The sequence below is a fragment of the Carcharhinus amblyrhynchos genome, chromosome 18 (assembly GCF_965287045.1).
Source record: "Carcharhinus amblyrhynchos chromosome 18, sCarAmb.v2.hapA, whole genome shotgun sequence".
Classification (NCBI taxonomy): Eukaryota; Metazoa; Chordata; class Chondrichthyes; order Carcharhiniformes; family Carcharhinidae; genus Carcharhinus; species Carcharhinus amblyrhynchos.
Genome location: NC_137341.1, coordinates 17,810,888 through 17,830,570, shown reverse-complemented (window position 1 = coordinate 17,830,570; position 19,683 = coordinate 17,810,888). Strand labels below are relative to the sequence as shown.

The 19,683-nt window shown below is 41.9% G+C and overlaps 1 protein-coding gene across 2 annotated transcripts in view; it reads left to right on the top strand.

The window, feature by feature from the left end:
• LOC145354875 (dual specificity mitogen-activated protein kinase kinase 3-like) overlaps positions 1 to 19,683 on the top strand; it is a 121,968-nt gene that overhangs the window by 36,573 nt on the left and 65,712 nt on the right. The window lies entirely within an intron of this gene.

The following is a 19,683-nucleotide window of genomic DNA, read 5'->3' as shown; positions in this document are numbered from 1 at the left end:
GCCTCTCTAGTAACAATAATGCCATTGAGACCCTCCAGTCCTACCACCTTTCCATCGCTAACACCTGGCAAATTATTCACGTCCTCCTCCGTGAAGACCGAAACAAAAAAGTTATTCAAGACCTCAGCCATTTCCCCATCCCCTACCACTAAGTCCCCCTTCTCATCCTCTAAGGGTCCAACGTTCACCCTAGCCAGCCTCTTCCTTTTTATATATTTATAAAAACTCTTGCTATCCTTTTTTATATTAAGCGCTAGCCCAGCTTCATAGTTTCTCCTACCCTTCTTTATCAACTTCTTTGTCAATCTTTGTTGACATGTAAACCTCTCCCAATCCTCTTCTCACCCACTACTCTTAGCAACTCTAAATGCCTCCGCTTTTATTTTAACACTTTCCTTCACCTCCTTCGTTATCCATGGCTTATTACCTCTCCTCCTACGGTCCTTTTTAACCATCGGAATAAATTTCTGCTGAGCACCAAGAAAGATCTCCTTAAAGATCCTCCACTGCTCCTCAGCAGACCTACCTTCCAACGTGCTCCCCCAGTCAACATTCGCCAATTCTTCTCTCATCCTACCGTACTCCCCTCTGTTCAAACAAAGGACGCGTGTCCGGGAACCCACTTTCTCCTCCTCCATCTGCACCAGAAACTAGGGGATGCAGCTTTCCACGTTCCTTTGAATATGGAATGTAATGGATAATGTGGATATACTGGATGTATCTCATTAACTGGCAAATATCCAACGTGATTGAAGACTGCTTTCTTCCCTCTGTTTGTCTTGTCGATGGGGGTCAGAGCTGTCCCAAGTACAGTAGACACCACAGAGAGTAGGCAGTGTGGTAAACCTATTTCTTTGAAAGTGGAAAATGTTGCCCAATAATCACTACTGTGAATCGCATGTTTTGCCATGTTAATGTTGCTTAGAAGCTGCAAGTTTTTGGGTGGGATTTTCAGGCATTTCCCACTCATGGGAACTTCTGGTTCCAGGTTCTCTGGTGGTGGGACAGCTGAACCTTGCAAAACGCTATGGACAACGGGGGAGCTGGATGTTTCCACCAGTGGCCAATGACGAGCTTCCTTCCCCACTGGAACACATCCCAGGCCAGGGTGGGTGGCGGGGTGTGGCGGTCTGGGTTTTCGTGCTCTTTTCTCCAGCACAGACTGACGGACCACCTTCTGTGCTGTAAATTTCTATAATTCACTGACTCTTTAATATTTCATTGTCACAGTGTGCATCAGTTTAATATTATTGCCTACTTTTTAAAGATTGGTGAGATATCAGTATATATGGGGCAGCACGCTAGCATAATGGTTAGCACTGCTGCTTCACAGTGCACAGAGCCGTGTTTGACTTGGCTGGAGTCATTGTCTGCATGGAGTTTGCGTGTTCTGACCGTGTTTGTGTGGATTTCCTTCGAGTGCTGTGGTTTTCTCCTACAGTCCGAAAGATGCGCTGGATAGGTGCATTGGCTATCTGCCTCCGTGTAGCCAAACAGACGCCAGAGTGTGGTGACTCGCAGATTTTCACAGTAACTTCATTGCAGTGTTAATGTAAGCCTCCTTGTGACCAATAAATAAATGAGGTTTTTTTTTTGTCGTCTCAATATTTAAACTGTAATGCCAAAGTTCACTTGAATGTGAAATTAGTGCCCCAACTTTCCAAATTGGGGCAAATGGGTTTTAAAAATAAGGTTATGTTCTGCAATAGCTGGAAACGATCAAGATGGTGGTTGCATTTTTACTGTAGCATAACAACAACAACAACAAGACAGTGGAGCTGCCAATGATAGAGGGTGGTGTCCTCTGTTCCTGGAAAGGTTAGAATTAAACTGCTGTCGTAAGCATGAAACATATCACATGATGTTAGCATCTTGCCTCTACTTTCTAGAACTCATCCTTAAATGCCTTCTGATTTCCAATCTACTACCAGCCTTATTTAAATCCTGCCCTTTTGACCATATCTTTGACCCTTTCTCCTGACATGAGACTTGTGTCTCGTTGTTTAGATATAAAGATCTCTATGACGCCACAGTGCTTTCCCTGTTGTCGACTTGTGAATAAAGCTGTACTATTTAAGAAATATTTTTGTTTAATCTTAGAAGTATTTTCTTGGACCAAATCCTCACTGGGAATGAAACTAGGAAGTGCTAGAAATACAAAGCAAAGAAGAACAGCTTTAGACCCTCCCCGATGACTGACTGACTGACAGATTCATTAAAACATAAAGCTATTTTATACTCCTATTTTAATTTGGACTTTTGAAGGCTAGTACTTCTGAGGTAACTTGCAGCATTTACACTGCTTAAAATCCAGCTTCCTGTCATCATCCACCAGTTTCTTGTTAGTGTATGCTACCAGGATACGGGAGCCTGGTTTAGTTATGTGAGTACTAAGCTCTAGCTCATATGTGCCACTCTCCCAAAGTGATGAAAGTATAAAAGCCATTTTGTTTGTTTGTGGTATCTGCTATGTTTCATTAAGCCATACAGATGTAACCAACATTTGGAGTGGCTGGTGAGATTTGAATTCCCACTTTTTGTAACTTTAAGGTATTGTCTTTGAGTGCTGTCCTTGTGTTAACTGGCTTGATAGTGCTGTTTGTTGTAATGTGTGATATTCCATGTATTGTCTCAGACATATCCACCGAAGTCCCAACATAGACAGATGAGACCACAATTTCCACCTTTCCAAACTGGCTTTAAACTCAGACCACAACCTGCCACGAAACTTGGGCCTTTAGTCCTTGTTCAGCCCCTGTAGTTAGCAGATGATCCTATATGTACATAAACACAAACTGTGTATTACTGTAGCTCAGCAATTAAACTAAATGGTAGCTTGATCTTTTTGAAAATTTGTTTTCAAGTTGGATTATCTTGGGCAGTGCTTTATAATTAAATGAAGAACATTGCGGCATACTGTTAATATCTATATTTTTACCCCCTCACACACAGTAACAAATGCAAGAATATTAGTCCTGTAGAGGATAGTAAATATCTGTTGGTACTGGATCACTCCCTGTATTATTGATATGTGGCCGCTGTTAGCAGATAATGAAAAGCTAGATTAAGCTGGTGCCGAGTTAGACGTATGAAATATTAGAATGCACAGCTGCCTTGGTCCTACTCTTAGAAATGTTTTCTCTAAACCCCTTTACCTTGCTCCTCTGCTTCTCTTTCTACCTTAAGTGCCTCCTCAAAGTGTATCCTTTCCATTGCTTTGTCCTGGTGTCAGGCATGTGTGTAACACTCTCAGCTCTGAGTTATATAGTTATGAGTTCTCATCCCAGTCCAGAGACCTGACTCTTGACTGTGAGAGAGTTGCACTATCATCATGCAGTTTTTTAGATGAAATTTTAAATAAAGACCCTGTCTTCTCTTGCAGCTGACCATAAAAGATCCCAGGGCATTACTTTTGCAGGGAGGTTCTCTCGGCTATTTTAGCCAAAATCTACAACCAGTGTCCTGAAAATAGATGATTTAGCGATGATTTGTTAGTGGTAAATGGCTGTACATAAACTGTAATATGACTGAATTTAGTGTGACAATATACAAGGCAGGGATTTTCTCTTGTGTCTTGAGTTTGTGCATGGAATTGATAGTGCCACTATTTAACTGGGCATGGTTCTACACTTGAGCAATGCTGTGATTACTAATGCAGCTTGATTTTTAAAAATCAAATCTGGTATTAGTATAATAGAAAACATGAGAGTAAAATGTCTTTAAGAATTGTATACAATGCTGTGCTTTAGAGCTTTATTAGCTAACACAGTGATATTGCTGCTTTGAAGCTGAACACATGTTTGATCTATGTGTTCAAAATAGAAATGAAACCTGTTGAACATCCCTTTTCTATATCTAGGGCAATTCAGCAATTGACCTGTTTAGCAAAGTGCTTAGTTGTTAAACGTATTCTGGAAATTACGCTTTAATCAGACTCGAGTATTTCCCATCTCAACTCTGCGTTTGCATCCAGATAGTGATATAGATGTGATCTTGCAATATAACTCTGAGTCACCATGCCAACAGTTTTATATACTGAGATCTTGGGACTCGAGTATTCCCCATATCAACCCCCGAGTTTGCATTCAGATAGTGACATACATGTGATCTTGCAATGTAACACCAAGTCACTATGCCAACAATTTTATGTACTGAGATTGTGTAATTAATGTAAACAAGTTAATGTGAGATTTTTATATTGGATTTATTTGAATTATGAAAAGCAAAGATTTCAGTGATTTTGTTGTTCCAGATTTGTGTGTTTTTGGCTGGATAATACTAATGAGGGATGCAATGGTTACAATTGGTAATGGGAGCAGCGAATTAGGAGCATCTTGTAAGAAGCATATTGCCTTAAAACTAAATGTATGGGCTCAAGTACAATTTTTGGCATAGTATATTGGAATGATATGTGCTTCACTGTCAGTAAATCCTGGGAATTAATTTATGACATCAAAACATAAATGGTTGAGAAGAAAAAGCAACCTTTATTTTCTGTTCAGTCTAATTTAGAATAACTTTTATTGAATTATTTCTATTTTCTGTTGATTCAGGGCCCATTTTGTTTTTGAATTAAATTATCAAAGCAAATACTCTTCAAAAGGCAAATCCAACTTGAAGAGTTTACTTAACCTTGAAAGAACCAAATAGTTAGCGGTCATCCTGTGCTATTGTAGACCTTATTTGTATTTTATAAACAGAATTGTTCTCTACAAAAATTAAATGGTGGCCTTTCTATCGATGGAGCACGCTGAAAATGCTTTTCTTTGAATATTGTAGATTATTGCATGACCTAAAATACTGCCAAAATTCTTTGAAATACACATAATTTGACGTGGTTTTAGTGTCATTCAATACCGTGGGATTTACTTCACTCCTGGTTAGTCAATAAGAGGCTGAGGAAAGCTAATGTTTATGAAAAATGAAAGTATCTTAGGGGTGGGGCAGATTGGTCAGTTGGACGGCTTTATTTATTACATGAAGGATATGCAGGAGTGAATCAGTCACTCAGCCTGCTATCCTTACCCGCAATAGCCCCTCTCTGGGATAATCAACTCGGTTTTGATGGCAGCCAACATATATTGGGCACCTTTGTAAAAAATGAAATGGAATCTGTATGGAGTAAAATTTGCTGCATCTTACAATTGGAAAAAAAATTCTGGGTTATTTCAACTGCAAAATGCTTTAAGAATTGGGGAGGACCTGTTCAGCACACCCCATTAATCACAGAATTCTTAAAGTGCAGGAGGAGGCCATTTGGCCCATCGGGTCTGCATTGATTCTCCGACAGAGCATCCCACTCGGGCCCTATCCCCCATAATGCCACATATCTACCCACTAATCCTCCTAACCTACACATTTTGGAGATTAAGGAGCATTTTAACATGGCCAATCCACCTAACCTGCACATCTTTGGACATTGGGAGGAAACTGGAGCACCTGGAGGACACCTAGGCAAACGCAGGGAAAATGTACAAACCCCACACAGTCACCCACTTGGCCCCTGACACTGAGGCAGCAGTGCTAACCACTGTGCCACCCTGTGCCCGTGTTGAGAAGAAATCCTAACAGACGTTGGATATACCAGTTTTCAGCAACATGTGATGCATCAAGCGGCAGGATGAATATCTGTGGTAAGTGTTGCTTGGTCATCAATTCTCAGCCTTTGATTTAGATGTGCAGGTTGTCTGCCTCGCTGTCTAGGACCAAACTCTCTAGGACCAAAAATGTAGCCACAAGCAGGTTCTGCAAAATCTGAGGTATCATGGCAGGAAACCAGCTCTTCTCTTACACACTAAGGAAGGCCAGATAAGTAATTTAACTTTGAATTGTTACACAGAAACTTTTGTGTAGCTATTCAGAATACTGAGTATAGTGTTTATGTCCATCGGAACTCTGAGCTAGATTGTTGAAAAGTATGATGAGTTAGCACCTGTGGAAGTGAATTGCAGTGCATAAGTCAGCCAATCAGATGACATCTCCAACCTAAAGGCCTACTGTCCTGTGGACTTGAAATGTTAACTCTGTTTTTCTGTCTCCACAGATGCTGCCAGACCTGCTGAGTTTTTCCAGCATTTTCTGTTTTCGTCTCAGATGTTGGTTGATGTGCTATGTTATTTTATTCTGAGATTTGTTTTCATACCATGAGGTAAAACATTTTTACGTAGTGAATGGTTAGGATCTGGAATGCGCTACTACAGGCTTAGTGGAGGTAGATTCAATCATGGTTTTCAAAAGGAACTTTGATAAGTGCTGGAGGGAAAAAATGGTGCTGGGCTACGGGAAAAGGGCCAAGGTGTGGGACTAAGTGAATTGCTCTTGCAGCGATCCAGCTCAAACATGACAGCCGAATGGGGGCTTCCTGTGCTCTAACCATTCTACATCGCCTGGTTCATTGATCTAGCAATTGAAGAGCACTTGTACAAGAGAAATGCTGTTGATCTGTGAATGTAAGACGCGAAGGTATTGCATGATGCTAGGTAGTGATATGAGCCAAACTGTGAAACAAGAACTGCAATCTGTTAAAAGTGGATCCTTTTCTGCAGAGGAAATTTGATTTTATTCTATTGACCGTGAATGATCGAGAAAGCAGAATTTTTCATGTTTGGCAGTATAAAATAGAAACGACAATTGTTGAAGCAGCAATTGAATATTAATTAGTCTGCTGTTCCTGTGGCTCAGTGGTATTACTGAACTATTTAAATCTATATCAGTTCCTTGGCCTGCCCTGAGTTATTTGATTATAGTAAGAAGTCTCACAACACCAGGTTAAAGTCCAATAGTTTATTTGATAGCAAAAGCCACTAGCTTTTGGAGTGCTGCTCCTTTGTCAGGTAAGTGGGAGTTCTGTTCACAAATGGCATGTAAAGACACAAACTCAATTTACAAAATAATGGTTGAAAGGTGAGTCTTTACAGCTGATCAAGTCTTAAAGATACAGACAGTGTGAGTGGAGAGAGGGTTAAGCACAGGTTAAAGAGTAGTGCATTGTCTCCAGACAGGACATTAAATGAGATTTTGCAAGCCCAGGCAAGTCATGGGGGTTTCAGTTGGTGTGGCATGAACCCAAGATCCTGGTTGAGTCCATCCTTGTGTGCGGAACTTGGCTATCAGTCTCTGCTCAGAGACTCTGCATTGTTGTCTGTTGTGAAGGCTGCCTTGGAGAATGCTTACCTGAAGATCAGAGGCCGAATGCCCATGACCACTGAAGTGTCCCCCAACAGGAAGAGAGCACTCTTGCCTGGTGATTGTTGAGCGGTATTCATTCATCCGTTGTCATAGTGTCTGCATGGTCTCCCCAGTGTACCATGCCTCAGGACATACTTTCCTGCAGCATATCAGGTAGACATTGTTGGCTGAGTTGCAAGAATATGTACCATGTACCCGGTGGATGGTGTTCTCATGTGAGATGATGGAACTGTGTCGATGATCTGGCACGTCTTGCAGAGGTTGCCATGGTGTCGTGGTCACTGTTCTCCTGTAGGCTGGGTAGTTTGCTGTGGACAGTGGTCTGTTTGAAGTTGTGCAGTTGTTTGAAGGCAAGAAGTGGGAGTGTGGGGATGGCCTTGGCGAGATATTCATCTTCATTGATGACATGTTGAAGGCTCCGGAGAAGATGTCGTAGCTTCTCTGCTCCAGGGACGTACTGGACGATGAAGGGTACTCTGTCCACCATGTCCCATGTTTGTCTTCTGAGGAGGTCGGTGCGGTTTTTTGCTGTGGCGTGTTGGAACTGTCAATCAATGAGTCGAGCACCATATCCTGTTCTTATGAGGGCATCTTTCAGTGTCTTGAGGTGTCTGTCGCGATCCTCCTCATCTGAGCAGATCCTGTGTTACAGATGGCTTGTCCGTAGGGGATGGCTTCTTTAACATGTTTAGGGTGGACGCTGGAGAAGTGGAGCATCATGAGGTTATCTGTGGGCTTGTGTTACAGTGAAGTGCTGAGGTGACCATCCTCGATGGAGACGCGCGTGTCCAAGAGTGCAACTGATTCCAGAGAGTAGTCCATGGTGGAACTTGTTGATGTCATCGTAGTGTTGTTTCAGTGATTGTTCACTATGAATCCAAAGGTATATCTAGGGTATGGCATCAGTTGAAGGTCCTGCGCAATGAAGAGGTCTTGTTTGAACCTGTGCATGAAGATGTTAGCATATTCAGGTGCGAATTTGGTCCCCACGGCTGCTCCGTGCGTCTGGATGAAAAACTGGTCGTTGAAGGTGAAGACGTTGTGGTCCTGGATGAAGCGGATGAGTTGTAAAATCTGGAGACTGGCAGTTGTTAGCATTGTGTACTGAGGCAGTCGCAGCAATGCCATCGTCGTGGGGGATGCTGGAGTAGAGTGCCGAGTCATCCATTGTGACAAGGAGTCCTCCTGGTTCAACTGCTCCATGTGTCTGAGTCTCTGTAGGAAGTCTGTAGTGTCGTCACAAAAACTGGGGGTTCTTTGTACAATGGGTTTCGAGATGCTCTTGACATAGCTGGAGAGGTTCTCGCACAGGGTCCTGTTGCCCGATACGATGGGATGGCTATTTGAATGTAGTAAAAAGTCTGACAACACCAGGTTTTAGTCCAACCTATTTATTTGATAATATACTCACAAGCTTTCGGGGTTAGCCCCTTCGTCAGGTGAATGGAGAGTTCTGGCCTCACTGTCTGTGCTTTATATGCTCTGTCTGAGGCCAGAACTCTCCATTCACCTGACGAAGGGGCTAACCCCGAAAGCTTGTGAGTATATTATCAAATAAATAGGTTGGACTAAAACCTGGCATTGTCAGACTTTTTACTGTGTTACGCCAGTCCAACGCCGGCATACCCACATCATATTTAATTATAATCATGGAAGTTTTAAGGACTCAGTTCCCTGCATTAAAGAGAATACAATAGTCCTTTTTCCTGCCTTGGATCAAAATCCAAGATATGGGCACCTTCCAGCAGGGGTGTATGGATATTAGTTGAAGCCGAATTTGTATTACATCTCCATCCCTTTTGAAATACACTAGACACTCTCTGGCCATCCTTACCCTTTGCACCCTTGATGAACTTGAGCTTGTCCAATACTCAGTTGCTTGTATCTTAACTTGCATCCAAGTTCTGTTCATCCAGTACCCTCTGTGTCTGCTTACTTACATTGGCCCTCAGTCCAGCAAAGCCCTGGTTTTTAAAATGTTCATCCTTGTTTTCAATGACCTCCGCTGTCCCATCTCTCTAACCTCAGGGCAGGCCAAGGAACGTATAGTAGATTTAGATAGTTCAGCAATGCCACTGAGCCATAGGAACGACAGACCAATTAATATTCATTTGCTGCTTCAACAATTGTAATTTCTATTTTATACTGCCAAAGATGAAAAATTCTGCTTTCTTGATCATTCATGGTCAATAGAATAAAACCAAATTTCCCATGCAGAAAAGGACCCACTTTTAACAGATTGCAGCTCTTGTTTCACAGATTGAAGTGGTTCATGTTACTCCTAGCACACCTTCTGAGAACACTGTTCCTCCAATCTGGGCCCTTATGCGTCTCCAGTTTTCATCACCATTGATGACCACATCTTCAGCTCTCTAGGTCCAAAGTTCTATAATTCTTTCCCTCTGTGAAGCTCTTTACCTCTTTTTCTCATTTTAAGACACTACTGAAAATCTACTTCTGTGATTAGTCTTTCTCCTAATATTTTCTTACGTGGCACAATGTTAGTCTGATAATGCTTGCATGAAGCTCCTTGGTATGTTTTATCATTGTAAAGGCATTATGTAAATACAAATTGACAGTTATTGTTGAGGCTTACACATGAAGATTTTGGCAGGGGACTTGAAACCTGTGGGAATACATGAGGTGGTAGGTTCAAGTAAGTAGGCAAGAAAATGGGAGGAGGTCTCAAAAGAAAATGGCTATTTAACATCCTCAAAGACTGTCCTGCATGCTTTCAACAATCCGTTATAGGATGTTATGTTGAAGGGAAGGTATGGTCTTCCTGACAAGATGATTACCATAAGTGAACTTTATCTGGGTTACAGTAGAAACAACTGACTATAAATGAGACTGGAACCAGGAAGTAAGTTTTCAGAGTGCTGTGCACTGACTTCCTGCACTATGAACACTCACTTGATAACTATATCACAAGAAAACAGCATCAATTATCTTTTCCTTAGGTCAAGGAAGACCAAAGTAACTCAATGAGGTGAGAGAGGAAGAAAAGTTAAGTCACAATCTACTAATGAGTGGATTATTAATCATTTTCTTCAAGTTAATTTGTTTGGTCGATTTAATGTTTTATTTGTTATCCAGATATATTCTCTGAACTGGTTAATATGTAGCATGCAATAAATACAGAATAATGTCATTTGGCTGAGTCACAGAGCAGTGTTCAAGTGCTTCTGGTGGTATAAACTGCCTAAGCAGTTTATGAACATTAGGGAACAACTCAAATTCTACCAAATTCCCCGCTATGTTCATCTATATTATGGGCTAGAGTTTATTTTTGTTTCAACACATTTTTAAGAAGTCGACACTGAATAGTTAAGTGATGCATGAGAAATAAACATTTTGAACATTTAAGAGTCATGAAAATTTGACTTGCATACCCTGATGAGTATGGATGTGTTTGCTAAAAAGTTCAGAGATAAAGTAGATGGTTTAATTAATATTTAGCATATCTTAATTGAAGCTTATTTTGTTTGGTAGATCTGCTGCAGGGTTATCAACACTCCTTTAAATGGTCAGAAGTCTCCTGGAAATGTCCCACAACTTCCCAGTGACTATTAAAAGCAGTCAGGGAGATATGGGATTCCCTATTAATCGATCATCTCCTGTCCTGTCAGCCACAGAGTCCATTTTACTGAATGGCATCTCATAGGCAAACTAGTCAATTCTCCATGCAAGTTCATGACATTGCATGTTACATCTTGGCTCCACGCACATACTGACCTCACGGCATTGCTGCCCTGCCTGTTAGTCCCTGTTAGTGCTGAGAGCATACAGCCTGAACTGGCAGGGGAGTAAGGTACAGGGTGGTGAGGCCGTTGTTTCGGGGATGGAGCACACAGGTCTGTCAATATAAATGTAACCATCGGGAGGGAGATGTCATGGCTGTCACTAGACAGACAGTGGAACCTGAGGCTATTTGTAAATGTACCTCCTGGTGCCTTGCGTCCAGAGATTTGGACTTTGTATATCCCCCACCCTGCATTCCGGATGGATGGGCTTTTCTGCTCACCTCCAGGAATTTGTGACATCACATCCATCAATGTTGCCAGGAATGTTGCCCAAATGGAGTTGGGAGCTCCAATGTGGATAAGAGCCCTATTGGACAGGCTCTAGTCCATGTAAGACTCATCCAAGTGCCTGTCTTCTGTTGTGAACCTCAACTGTGAGTGAAAGCAGACTTTTTAATATGAGGAACATCCAAGCCAAGACCTATTTACTCAACTTGCATTTGCATCCCTATGTACGCACGCATATTTCACAAAGAAAGACTTGATTTTGTGCAGCACTTTTCATGACCTTGGGATGTCCCAAGCCAGTGAAGTGTTGTGTAGTCACTGCTGTAAAGTACGCAATGTGGCAGTCAAATTGTGCACAGCAAGGTTTTATAAACAACAGTGTGTCTGTGATAACAGTCTGTTCCAGCAATGCTAGCTAACCAATTAAATATTGTTTGGGACAACAGAGAGAACTCCCTGCTCTTCTTTGAAACGGTGTCTTCATCTGAGGGGGCAAATGGGGTCTTTGAATTAATGACCGGGATTCTCCCAAAAAAGGTTCCGAGTGTCGGATTCATAGGAAAACTGGGGTAATTCACCCTGGTTTTCTCAGTGGGAATTTGCACTTGAATCTCCCGTGCTCTATGTGTTACGGAGGCCACCAGCGTGAATTTTATTAAATTTCAGAAGGCAGGGCTGATTCACACTGGAAAGGCTGAAATCAGCACCAAACTGCCAGCCTGCAGTTTGCTGGCCAGCTTGATTGCTGATCGCTGGCCAACCTGGGGACCCTTGCAATGCTGCTCCTCCTCAATCCACTCAGCGGCTTGATTGCGGCTCCCTGCCCATTCATGGGCCAATCCTGAACCCCCCCCAGTCTACTGTCTTATCCGAGACCCTCTCTGGCCTCCCTCTTGCCCTGACCAGGAACCCCATCCCCACCGATTGCCCCCTTGGCCCTGCCCTGGCACTGTCTCATGCCTGATGGGCAGTGCCAAGGTGCCCCCTGGGCATGAGCACTTTGCATCTTGGCCAGTATCAGCCCCCCCCCGTGGGGTCGGGCTACTAGGTCCCTGAAAGTAGCCTGATTCCTGCTGGAGTGAAGCACTCCTGGCCTGGGTGGGAGATTCTAGCAGGCCGGAGGATTTAGTCCTGGGCCTGCTGATAGCATTTAAATATTGTGTTAAATCCGGGCCTGAAGACGCAAGCGCAGTGGGATGGAAGAATCACCCCCAATGTGTTAGTTGAAAGATGGTACCTAGGATAGTGCAGTGCTCGCTCAGCACTGTTTCAGCCTGCATTCTGTGCTGCAGGCCCTAGCGAAACATTTTCAACCCACATCCTTCTGACTTAGAGTTGAGTGTGCTGCAGTGAGCCAGAGTTGACTCTGTATTATCCAGCAAATCACACCAGCTGATTTTCCTCACTTACACTCGGGGCACTCAGGCCAATTGTGTCTCTCATTTCCTGCAATTGCAACCTTGACTACAGTAAGCTAATGCAGCACTGAACCAGGAATTGATCATCTGTTTTTATATTTAGTCATCCATTGGATGTACTTCAGCCCTGGTTGTCTGTAATGTTCCTGGACCAGTGAAACAAAACAACTGCAAGCCGTTGTAGCTTTTTCCAAGTCCTGCTTAGTCATAAATGGTCACTTTTGTCATTGTACTTCCTGAACAGATAGGCTTGTAGCCATTCCGTCTGCTGTCTAAGTCTTTGAGTTGCCAGTATTTTGATTTGTTGTCAGTTTTATACCTACCTACTTAGTGCCATACAGTAAAATGGAAGTTATGAATTTAGCAAGTGGTTTACTCCTAATGTATGGGGTATTTGCTAAAAGCACTGCATTTCATGCTTACTAAATTGCTTGGACTCTGAGGAGGTGCTGCCTACCTTTTCCGCAAGTTTGACATAGTTTATAGTTAAGCCAAGTTTTGGGAGCTTCTGCATTTGTTATTGACAAAATATGTTTGAGGAATGGAACATAGAACACTACAGCACAAACAGGCCCTTCGGCCCACGAGTTGCGCCGATCACATCAACACCTACCAACCTACAGACCTATCTATAACCCTCAATCTCATTAAACCCCATATACTCATCCAGAAGTCTTTTAAAAGACCCCAGCGAGTTCGCCTCCACCACCAGTGATGGCAGCCGATTCCATTCACTCACCACCCTCTGAGTGAAAAACTTACCCCTAACATCACTTCTGAACTTCCCTCCTTGCACCTTAAATCTGTGTCCTCTCGTAGCAACCATTTCAACCCGGGGAAATAGCCTCTGAGAGTCCACCCTATCTATTCCTCTCAACATTTTGTAAACTTCTATCAGGTCGCCTCTCAACCTTCGTCTCTCCAGGGAAAAGAGTCCCAGCTCCCTCAACCTAACTTCATAAGGCATGCCTCCCAGTCCAGGCAACGTCCTTGTAAATCTCCTCTGTACCCTCTCAATAGCTTCTACATCTTTCCTATAGTGAGGCGACCGGAACTGCGCACAATACTCTAAATGAGGCCTGACAAGGGTCTTATAAAGTTGCAGCATTACCTCCCGACTCCTAAACTCAATCCCTGGATTAATGAAGGCCAGTACACCATACGCCTTCTTGACCACCTCCTCCACCTGCGAGGCCGATTTAAGAGTCCTGTGGACCCGGACCCCTAGATCCTTCTGCTCTTCAAATGTTTGTTGAAAAATTCAGTTTCTGGAAAATGTGGTCATGTTTGCACTTTTAACTTGGCAATGTATTTTATGTCCTTTTTAAGAAAAGAGCAAACTTGTATTTTATACAGCAATTACTCACGACCCCAGTGTCCCAAAATCACTGATTTACCAGTCAAAGCAGAAATATGATAGTTTGCTCACCACAAGATTGGAGAAGCAGTCCTGCTGTTTTTGATGTGTTTGAAGGAAGAATGTTGGTCAGGGCATGAGGCAAAGACCCTGTTCTGCATATAATTCTACGAGGCTGCTGAACAAGCTTACAGACTTAGTAAATGATTTAAATGTTGCAGCACTCTGAGAACTACATGAAAATGCAAGCATAGATTAAATCTTCAAATTTACAGTGGAGTTGAAACCCATGACTTTCTGACTTCTGAGTTCAAGGCATGAGCGCTACCAGCTGAGCCAAACTGGCACTTTACGTAAGCATGAAATGCAGTGCTTTTAGTAAGTGCCTCATACATTAGGAGTCTGGCTACTGGGGTAGACGTGGGAAAGTTTTCACTTTCTTTATCTGCTGGGAATAGAGCACAGGGACCCCAGAAGTCTGGGCTCCCTGCACGATGTGGGATTTTAACTCCATAGTGTGCGCACTACTTTGTTGTCGGGTTCCCTGCCTGGAAGCCAGGCTAATTGATAGGCTTGGCTTCGACTTGGGTAGGGGACAGTCTGGTGCAGGTCACAGTGCTAGATAGGTCCAGATCTTGACTGGCTGAGCTTGTAGGGGTGACTTAGTCCCATGTTTGGGGATGGTCTTACTTGCCACTTGACGCACTGTAATAGCTGTCAGAAACCAGCTCTCTTCCAGCCACCACCACCCCCTCTCCCCCCTCCGTGCCCCATTACCTCTGAAGGTGCACTATCCCTAAATTGCCCCAGTACCTACATATTTAACTCAACTCTGTTCATGTGTTAGTCATTGTGTGTCATTGCGTGGTGCTCTCTGCTCCTTCACTCTTTTAGGCCTCATTAGCAATTCTCCTACCTCCATAAACAGACTCCCTACTGTGCTGCTGCCTCCTCTGCATGTAGGCGCTTGTGACCCTATGTGTTTCCCATGCCTCTCCTCCAAAAACTTCATCCTGCTCTTCAACACCCTTTTAATTTGCTCATTTGCGTCATCAGTTGATATCTGACACTTTTTTGGGTGGGTGAGTAGGCACTATCCATTAGACCCAAAATCACTGGGAGACTCAGATGTGTCGGGAAGACAGCACACCAGAGGGCGGTGTAAATTTGCTAGCATGTTCACTTCTTTCCCATCTCTGCTTCAGTCTGAAAAGTCCACTTCTCATTCTTTGCATTTCCTTATTCAATGATTGGTATACCAAAATTGTAGGTTCCGACTCCCAATTAAGACTATATTAAATAAAAACATGCCGATAGTTAAAAGATGTAGAATCAATAAATTCAATGAAAACCCTCTGGCAATGTAATAGTTTGGGAGTGTCAGATCTGAAGCTCGTTTGTTCAGTTGCTGTGAATTAGATATACCATTTTTAGGATGCTTCCTCTCGCAAGCAGTATTTTTTATCCACAAAATCAATATGATAAAAAATTTGAAGCCAGCCGGCTTGTATTTCGATTCACATTTTTCATGGGTATCATCCACTCTGTGAACAGAGGAATTAAAAAGCAAGAATTGGCTAGTGGAGAAGGCTGTTGTCGTATTAGTGGTGCATCTGATTTCGATGTCTTGCTGTTGTAAGGTCTAATTATCTAGTGCTCAATTTGCTTCCAATGAGCTTAAGTTTATCATCTCATATTTTATTTTCAGAAGTGGCATTAACTCCACCACGCCAATAAAATTGGCACTATGCATGCTTTTCCAGGTACACAGTGTATGTTTATGTGCCACCAGAAATTGGTCTATGTCATGATAACCTTGTAGAACGTGTGAAGAAAATGCATGTGCAGTGCTTTCAACAACAAAGCTGCTTGCCCTTTACAAAACCTCTAATCATTGGGGCATAGTGGCTCCTTTTGCCTTGCTAACCGTGTTGGAAAAAATCAGTTTGTTTATCTTTTTCAGACTTGCTGTCCACCAACAGCCAGAATATAAATTCTGCTGGGTGTACAGTCATTCCACCTACACCACTGAATGGAATTACAACTATGCTACCGACTTATAGGTGGGACCTTAAAGGAAAATGAAACAAATGGCTAGGAATGAACTTTCCACCTTCTTTCACAGAGCACCCACTGCCTTTCAGTAAATGCCTGTTTTTGCAGGATATTTTCAACCTTGGTAAACTGCAGTGGAATTACAAAAGGCCGGCGTGGCTCATGCACGGTCACTTAATTTTAATGAATGCCAGTGCTTTGGACTGATTTTGAAGCACTGTAAAAGATGGTTCAATCCAAAAATATTGTATCCGGATGAGAAATCTATAGGTCAGATTTCTCTGACTGTGGATAAGAATGCCATTAACACACTCCACATGAGGCAAAAATTGAAGTAACAGATCAAATTGTAGTTTAATAAAAAAACAAAATATCTTAAGACATACAGAGGAAAAATTGACTAGGTCATGCAATTGTTGTAGTGAAATTATGTTTAACTAATTAAGTTAGATTAATCTTCCTGTATGAAACTTTCACTATCTTCAAAAGGCATTAACCTTATTTTGCCTTTGTTAGATCAGCAGATAGAGGAAGTCAAACAAACACATTCATTTTGGGGGGGGCACGATGGCATAGTGGTTAGCATTGCTGCCTCACAATGCCAGGGACCCAGGTTCAATTCCCTGCTTGGATCGTAGTCTGTGCAGAGTCTGTGTAGGTTTCCTTTGGTGCTCTGGTTTCCTCCCCTTGTTTGAAAGGTGTGCTGGTTAGGTGCATTGACCATGTTAAATTCTCCTTCAGTGTACTTCAACAGGTGCTGGAGTGTGCCTGTAAGGGATTTTCACAGTAACTTCATTGCAGTGTTAATGTAAGTCTATTTGTGACACTAATAAGATAAACATAAACTTATTAGTTTGGCACTATGCAATTTCCACTGTCCTTTTGTAACCTCCTTTTCTTGCATGCAGTAATACTGGCAGATACAATATTCACAAACAACATTGTACCCTCTACTTTTTTTGGAGTGTGCCGGCAATTTGGTTAAATTTGTTTTTAAATTCAACGTAGGCTTTGTGTGTGTCTCAAACTGAGTGCTCCTCATCCATTACCCCTCCAAAGTTAATGTAACAACTCTTGTGAAGTGAGAAATATAGAATTCCTGATTGCTGTTTGACAACAAAAAGTGTTCTATAGCAAACTCTCATTCCTGTTTAAACCTATAATGTATATATAGACGCAGTGGAAAACTTCAGTTGTCCATTTGGCACCTTATGGGTGTGTATATATCACCAGAACAGTTAGACACTAATATAAAATATGCTGAAGTAACCCTAAAACTGCTTAAGAATTTCCAGACTCTCAGGGTGAACACCTCTTTGAAAAAAAATCAGTTGGTCAAAAGGTTGATTTTTAGAGCATGTCTTGAGTTGAAATATCTTGGTGCTTTATGCAATGAATTACACATTTGAATTGCACATTCATTGTGAAACAAATACTTTGGTATCAGCTTTATTGCCGTAGCACTGTATGATCAAAGCACAAGATAACTGTGATAACCTCAATGAGTTCCATGGGAAATCTCTAATTAATCTCCCCAAGGGGCTCATTAAATACAAGTTCCCTTAGTAACATGCAATAGCCCGCCCAGGTGGAACTTCCTCTTTATAAGGCAGACCCTGGGAAGGGTCTGCAGAACTGTTGTCCTGAATGGGACTTGTGCATGTACACCACAGAGCAGTGGCTTCACTTCGGTTTTAACAATAAATACTGTTCCTTTTCTGTCAGGCTTCCTGAGTTATTGCAATAACCATTTTCAATATTTTCATTGTCCTGTGTTCTCTGACACCCCCTGCACTCCCTAAACCGACCTCTTGTTTTAATGTTACTTCGCTTCAGAATAAATATTTTAAATTTTTAAATCTATTTTGTTTTCAGCAAGGCTTGTGGGGGTGGGGGGAGGGGGTGGCTTGGAGAAGGGGATCTATTTATTGGCCAATATCGTTGTCTTTCTTTCATTACTCTGGGATCAAAGACGTGATTCTCAATTTTTTTAGTATTTCTTTTATCAAACCAGGATTGCAGGAGGACAAATTTAAAGTTTTGAAGTTTAAAGTTTATTTATTAGTGTCACAAGTAGGCTTACAGTAACACTGCAATGAAGTTACTGTGAAAATTCCCTTCACGCAATCGCATGAATGAAAGAAGCCATCCTAGATCATCTAGTTTTTTTTTTGTTTTCATTCCAATTCAATCCAATTGAGTCCAATTTAGAATCTCAACAAGTTGAGACATTCCCGATCCAAGCTGACAAGACAGGGCTCTCAGTTCCTGTCTTGGGCTTGATCTACATGATTCAAGCTGATCGGAGTAGGCATAGCTCCTCCTCCAAGGCTTGATCTTATTTGCATCTTGGTCAAAAGGTCGCAATGCTGCTTTTAAAAATTGCTTCAAATGAAGCTCAAATGCAACCTAATGACTTCAACGAAGCACAGCATATCGAGACTACGCTTGATCTTAGCCAAAAGGCTGAGAATACTGCAAAAGCTGCATTACTGCATCCAATTGTTAGATTATTCAGGGTATTCAATTCCAATACTCTTTGAACTCAGACTCAAGTTTGCCTTTTACTCATTAGGGCTTGTGTTCTCTTGTCCTAGTGATGCAATTTATGTTGCCATGGTTGAGTGGAAGTACAATTGCCTGTGGGTCAGAAGGTTGTAGATAATGCTCCACTCCAGTTACTTGAGCCTATAATCTAAAATGGTACTTTGAGGTAGTGTATGTTAGGGATCAGCCTTGTGGCATTTTCTGCATTGTTAACAATGATTGAATGTCTGCCTTGTATTTCATTGATCATAACCAAACATGTCACTCGGGTTGCACAATACTGTCTAATTATGGCTTCCTCTGACTTTTATTCTATTCTTTTGGCTATAAGGTTTATCTTTCTGTTGAATTATTTGTTGGGTGTCATAGGTTTGATGGACAAGTTGACTATTATGTCAACCAAGACTTCTAATTTTTTTTAGCTTAATTCTTCCTTCATCCAATGCTATTCATAGTATATGCACATGTCCCATTATCTTTCTATTTTGTTCACTTTAAATTATATTTCCCATCTTTATACATGGATTTTGTCCAAATCATATTGTATTTCTGAATTGCTTCTTCCAATTTCAGTGCCCCTCTTGGTCTGTTATTAGCTGTAAATCTAGTCAATTTGCACAGAGTTTTTGATTCCAAGTCATTTCTATAAAATAAAAACAGCTTCAATTCCTTGTGCATTGCATTTGGTACATCAGTCTGTCCGTATCCACTCCTACCCCAGCATTACTTTTGTAACAAGTATCTGTGGCTTTCTACTTGTTGGTAGCTAATTTCTTCTCCATTCCTAGAAATTCTCTTCCATCCAGGTAGTTCTGTACTTTCACCTGAGTTTTTTTTTGATGATTGGTTGACACTGAAAATCTAACTACATCTTGGTGGAGATAGCTATCCATGGCTCTGTTGAGGGTAATTTAGGTGGGTCCAACAAAGATTGAGGGAATGTTTGGACTACCATCCATTTCAAAAATAAGACGATGTTAAACGTATTTTCTTTTTGTTTACTGGGAATATTTGTGAACACAGTGTAGAATCCTTTTCATCCAAACTGCATGGTGGCAAGTGGTTAGCATTGCTGCCTCACAGCACC